The 6,000-nt window shown below is 37.4% G+C and overlaps 1 protein-coding gene across 1 annotated transcript in view; it reads right to left on the bottom strand.

Moving 5' to 3' along the window:
• The window catches only part of LOC104951087 (BTB/POZ domain-containing protein kctd15), a 292,312-nt gene that overhangs the window by 7,498 nt on the left and 278,814 nt on the right, over positions 1–6,000 (bottom strand). The gene's annotated exons all lie outside the window — the stretch shown is intronic.

Here is a 6,000-nt window from a genome sequence, read left to right as displayed (position 1 = left end):
GGGAAGAACACGCATTTTGGAGTAAAAAGTGGATCGAGGTACATTGTACATTTACAAGAAAAAATTAGGAAGAATTTACAGGAACACCTGAAAAATGACAAGTTTACTGAGATGAAAAGTCATCAAATTAAAAGGAAAAAAGGCTTTAGGAGTAATCAGAAATTAAAAAAACTAAGATAAAAAAAACTTCTGAGTCCCTCTTTGTGACTGACATTTTTGTATGGATTTTTTGTCAAAGGCATTGCTATCGGGATGTTAAGAGCATTCTATGGAATATAACAAAAAGTGTATCTCGAGCCGGTTTCTCAAACTTACCTACCCCACCTTTAAGTAATAGAATACTAAATATTGTCAGTGCCCTCACTGACTCTCCATTTATTTAATTAGCTCAAACTCACCAAACCATGTTGATCCATCACTCTTTCTACGTCTTCTTCCCTCTATTCACTCACAGCGTTTTTGATTTTCAAATACTGATGGAAAAATACACCCATGTGTTTTCTATTACGGGGCGGTTTTCTGTTGAAGTATTCAACTCTGAGATAACTCTAACACTCTAATAACTCAATTACAACTGAGACGACAAACTTGTTTCAGATTTGCTTGGAAATTGGAAATTATTCCGCAACAGAAAAGACTAACACTGTTGATCGTCATTGTTGAGAAATGTTTCACACTGACTTTCACCTGGTGTTGCTTTCCACAGCACAATTTAGTCTACTGTTATTCTGTGGAATAAGATAAAACCAGACACAGAACAGACAGAAAGGAAGTGATATAAATATTTCATGGTGGAGGAATATTTACTTTACTTTAATTCAGATTTATTTCCAGGTACCTTATTTATACTTAAACAAGTTATTAATAAAAGAAAATCAAATGTTCTTCAATACAGAATTTCAACGTTGTTTGGCCTTTTTTCAATGCCCAAGGTAAACTCAAAAACTCTGCCTTTGTATGGAAACGTGTCTACAGCGTTTTTGTGTGTGTGGTGTGTGTGTGTGTGTGTGTGTGTGTGTGTGTGTGTGTGTGTGTGTGTGTGTGGTTTTGAAAGTGGTGCGTGTGTGTGTGTGTGTGTGTGTGTGTGTGTGTGTGTGTGTGTGTGTGTGTGTGTGTGTGTGTGTGTGTGTGTGTGTGTGTGTGTGTGTGTGTGTGTGTGGTGTGTGTGTGTGTGTGTGTGTGTGTGTGTGTGTGTGTGTGTGTGTGTGTGTGTGTGTGTGTGTGTGTGTGTGTGTGTGTGTGTGTGTGTGTGTGTGTGTGTGTGTGTGTGTGTGTGTGTGTGTGTGTGCGTGCGTGTGTGTGCAGTTCAACCTTCTTACTGGCCTTGTCACACTTTAATTGTGTTTTTGTGTTTTCATCTGGATGGATATTTCGTTAAAACAGTGCTTATGTAAATAGAGAACTAAGAAGGATGAAGAATCCTGTTTACAGATAGTTCCTGTGAACTTGTGGACTACGCCTTAATCAAAATGTGAACACAAACAATGCTTCAAGAATTTGGGCACAAACGTTGTGTTGTGATTCATTGTTGCCAGTTTCAGTAAGAGATTAATTCATTGAGTAAATAGAAATGGCACATGCACATCTGGGAAACATAAATCCAGTCACACTGGCTGAAAATAACACCAAAATAATGTTTTTAGGTTGTATCATTCTTCACACATAAGGTTTGCACGTGGTTAACGTTGTAACACTTTACACACTGGTGTAACTTTGTTATCGTGGCTAACGTTAACGCAACAATTTAGAGCAACAAAACTACTTGGTCATGTTTAGTCAACAAAATTACTTGGCAAGGGTTATAATATGATGATGGTTAAACGGCACAACGTTACGTGGAATAACATTGACTCGTCAGTAATAAAAAAACTCAGCATTTGGTTTCATAGAGCATGGAGACAATGGAGGGTAACATTTCAAATATGAACCTGAAAATGAACATACTGTAATAGGGCCCTTTAAATAAACTTTCACTGTAAACACTTTCACTGTATGTGAATTTCAACCGGGCTTCTGTGCCCTCAAGGGAAGTGACGATTGCCGTTGTAAGCTAGCTAGCAATCTTATCGTTCGTGGTAGTAACATGAGCCACTTTCTTTACATTACATCTTTGGAGTTGCCGATCATTGAGTCGTGGAAGTGTCCAGTGTTAAAATTGAGACAAAAAACAAGGGACAAGTCAGCTTTATTGTCAATCTTTCAGTTTGTGTGTACAGACAGAGATCGAAATACCGTTTTGTTTTTTTGTCAATTTATTGAACATGTCAGAAACAAAACATACAACAATAATAATAATAATAATAATAATAATAATAATAATAATAATAATAATATATATATATTCTTTTCTTTTTTTTCTCACTCATAATAATAATTGTAACAAAGTATAAAAAAAGAATAATAAAAAAAAAAAAAAATTTCTCAAATAGTCTCTGTCATGTTCAACCCACAATCCAGAATACAAAAATACAAAAAGACATAAAAAGATGTATAAAATATGTATATCCTATATATACACAATCAACAGACACATGAATACGGATGCACACATTAAGATAAAAGCACAACAATCAATATATACAAAATAACAGTCACTTCAATATCTTTGGTAATGTACATTAGTGCTATTAGTCCATAGCAGCGTAATAGATGTTTCTGCCTATGATTTGATGCAAACTGTCCAAACACACGGCAATAAGTCTCTCAGAGGAAGGGTACCAATCACTCCACAATACATCTCCTGTAAACCATCTCTTTGGGTAGGCAGGTTTAGTCTACAGGCCTTCAGTCCTCTAGAGGAAGTGCCATCATGGGTTTGCTTCCTGAACCAAAGCTTGTTTCAGAATTTGAAAGTTTGAACACCAGCAGCCCTCGAGTTTAAAAGATGTTTACGGTGTGAGGCTTTTATTTTCTTTGGCAGCGAGAAGCAGATCACATACGGTATCATTCAACCACTTAATGAAGTCACTTTTTCTTTCAGTTCCCTGTGGATCAAATGGCTCTCAGAAACATCTGTGGTATGTTGGGGACTCTTTCTTTTTTTCTGTCTCTTCTTTGCTCTCCACCCCCAGCGCCACCGCTTTTCCAGAATGGTCTGTATTTTGGGTGTGTTTCCGAAAGTATATATATAGCTGCATACATCTCCAAGCCACTAATCAACATGACCACAATACCAGACTTCTCCAGGAAGCCTAGGTTGTGGTAACTACAGAAAGAGACTTCTGATTGGGTAAAAGAGCATATACAAATAACCCTCAGATTAGTTACATGAAGGGACTTTTAAGGGGAGCAAGAACAGCTTTCTGGAGTGACATATGGGTTCAAATCCGGATTGACAACTGTTTAAGAAGAAGAAAGAAAGATATTACCATTTGAAAACACAACATCTAATAAATCTTACAAAATGACATTGAATACAGTTTTGGTCCAAATATTGACACAATTTTGAGTCAAATAAAGTCCTAGATTTTTTTGTGCAACAGCAGCATTAAAGGTCGCCTATTATGCAAAAACCACTTGTTCATGTCTCTTCTACATCAACATGTGTCCCCTCTGTGTAAAGAGACTCTGAAAGTTTCAGGAACAAAGATTCTCTCTCTTTTTGTCCTGATCCATTTATATAAAAACCTGTCTGAAAATGAGCTGATCAGATTTTGGCCACTTTATGATGTCATAACGATGTTTTGGCTTGTGTAACCATTAGCCAATCAGCAACCAAGGTAACCCCCCTTATCACCTGAAATTTGCCCTCCTTTAGAGCACATTGTGTTCTTTTTTAACAAATATCCCTTCGAGGGCGTGGGGAGGGCTCCTTATTTTATCTAAAGTAACAGGACAGAGAATCAGCACTTTTGTGGAACAGGGTGAAACCAGAGGGGATTATGGGGTAATGCTGCATGATCCTGTTGGTGTTTGGGAGCCAAACACTTTCAGAGACATGTTTTTGTATATATTTCTGAGACCTATTAATATATGAGGAAAAAACACTATAAAACAGGGACTTTAAAATCTTCTCACTTGGATAAGCTTTCGGCATCCAGGGAACTGTTTTGCTGACAGGGGTGAATTGCACACTGTAGATGATTTTTTAAAGAGAGACTCTGTGTGGACTCGTTAGTGTGGAATCACTGTGGGTTTGGAGCCTCAGAGATTTGTGACAGCCACATCTTTTCACTTCCCAACAAAGGGATTGCAAGGGGGTTTTTGAAAGGGGGAAGGCTTTGAGGCTGGCCTTCTGAGCTGAATATGCTTCATTCTACCGTATGGTTAAAGGAGCAAAAACTTCCATCTCATTGTTGGAAAACAGATGGGGGAAAACCCTCTATTAACACCAAAGCAACTCATTTTGGGTTTTGTTTGCATGCCACTTGAAGTAACAGTTGTATTTCTGCTGTACCTTTTGTTTAAATATTCTTGTTTACGAGGACCTTGTTTGGAAATAAAGCGGTTTGAAGGGTCAAATCAAGTCAATGTGACTCGTTTTACTTGCACAGTATGTTTACATTCAATGTTTTCTGAGGGGGAAACATTATTGTATGGCCATGCAGAAACTTGACCAGAGGAAGTTTCAAAGGAGTGCTTTCATTGATTTCTAGCTATTGCCTTTTCACATTACTATCAGGCTACCAAGGATTCTTTTTTTTTTTACATTTCTTACTTATTAGTGATGACACAACCTGACACTAAGGTCACAGTTTAGATTAAATATAGGCAAATAAAAATTTTCAATGAAGTCTGCAGGTAATCAACCTAAATAAACTTATTGACTGTAGCCAAGTTAAGAACTCAACTAAGAAACTATTTGACCTAAAAGTGAGTCCCTACAAAGCCACATCATGGATGAGGGATAACTTCTTAACTATAGGTTACTTACGTAACCCAAGTTTCAGAAAGTAACATGTCGTGAGATGTCTTCACTATGATGCGCCTCATCGTGGGGCAAACAGAAGCAACCAATCATTACGCAATCCGATTGGTTGGTGGATCTTGAGTCAAGCAGNAGTATCATTATGAGACTTGTACATTTGTTTGCATGCAATATATTTTCATCTTATTCCACTTTGTAGTTATATTACATTTATTCTTAGAGGAATGTACCCTGTTTCGATACTCCATTACATTTATTTGAAAGATATGCTGTTTACTTTGCAGATTCAGATTTTTGCCAACAAAACATAATGAGTTTACTAAAGATGTCGCATAGTTATACTTTTCAAGTTTTTTGTAATCTCCCTCTTGGCCCTCTACAACATTTAAAGGTGGGGTAGGTAATTTTGGAGAAACCAGCTCGAGTGCGCTTTTGAAAATACACAGCCGGAACAAATCTGCCACTTCCTTACAGAGCCCCTCCTCCAACATACACGAACGCGCACATAACCAATGAGGGCACGAGATAAGTTTGTGCACAGATGGAAGGCTGACAGGCAGGTAGGCCATCCAGTTATTTTAGCGGGGCCGGCTAAAATGATTGGTCGTGCTTTTTACAGTACTACGGCTTCCACAGATGACATTTTTTTATGGATTTTTTGTGAAAGCACTTCAGATATTCATTGCTATCGGGATGTTAAGAGCATTCCATGGAATATAACAAAAAGTGTATCTCGAGCCGGTTTCTCAAACTTACCTACCCCACCTTTAAATTCTGCTTAAAAAATACATTGTGCATGTACATACTACATTAAAATAATTGCAATGACCTAAACAGTTGTGGAAGAAGTGCTCAGATCTTTAACTTCAGTAAACGTAAAATAGATACTAAGTAAAGTTATTTCACTAAGTGAATGTCCAAAATAAGCTTCAAGATATACTTAAAGCACTCAACTTGAATACACTTTAGGTGGTAAGGAACATTTCATAAAACGCTTTGAAACAGGCATTGGAGGACACTGCACTCTTTTACACACAGTTTGCTGGAACAAGTGAACAAAGAGTGAGTCAGTATCACAGATGTTAACAGGCTCATCCATCATTGCTTTAAAATAGTTGGTCACAACTATTGCG

The sequence above is a fragment of the Notothenia coriiceps genome, unplaced genomic scaffold (genome assembly GCF_000735185.1).
Source record: "Notothenia coriiceps isolate Sejong01 unplaced genomic scaffold, NC01 NC01_scaffold00018493, whole genome shotgun sequence".
Classification (NCBI taxonomy): Eukaryota; Metazoa; Chordata; class Actinopteri; order Perciformes; family Nototheniidae; genus Notothenia; species Notothenia coriiceps.
This window is presented reverse-complemented; position numbering and strand designations above follow the sequence as displayed.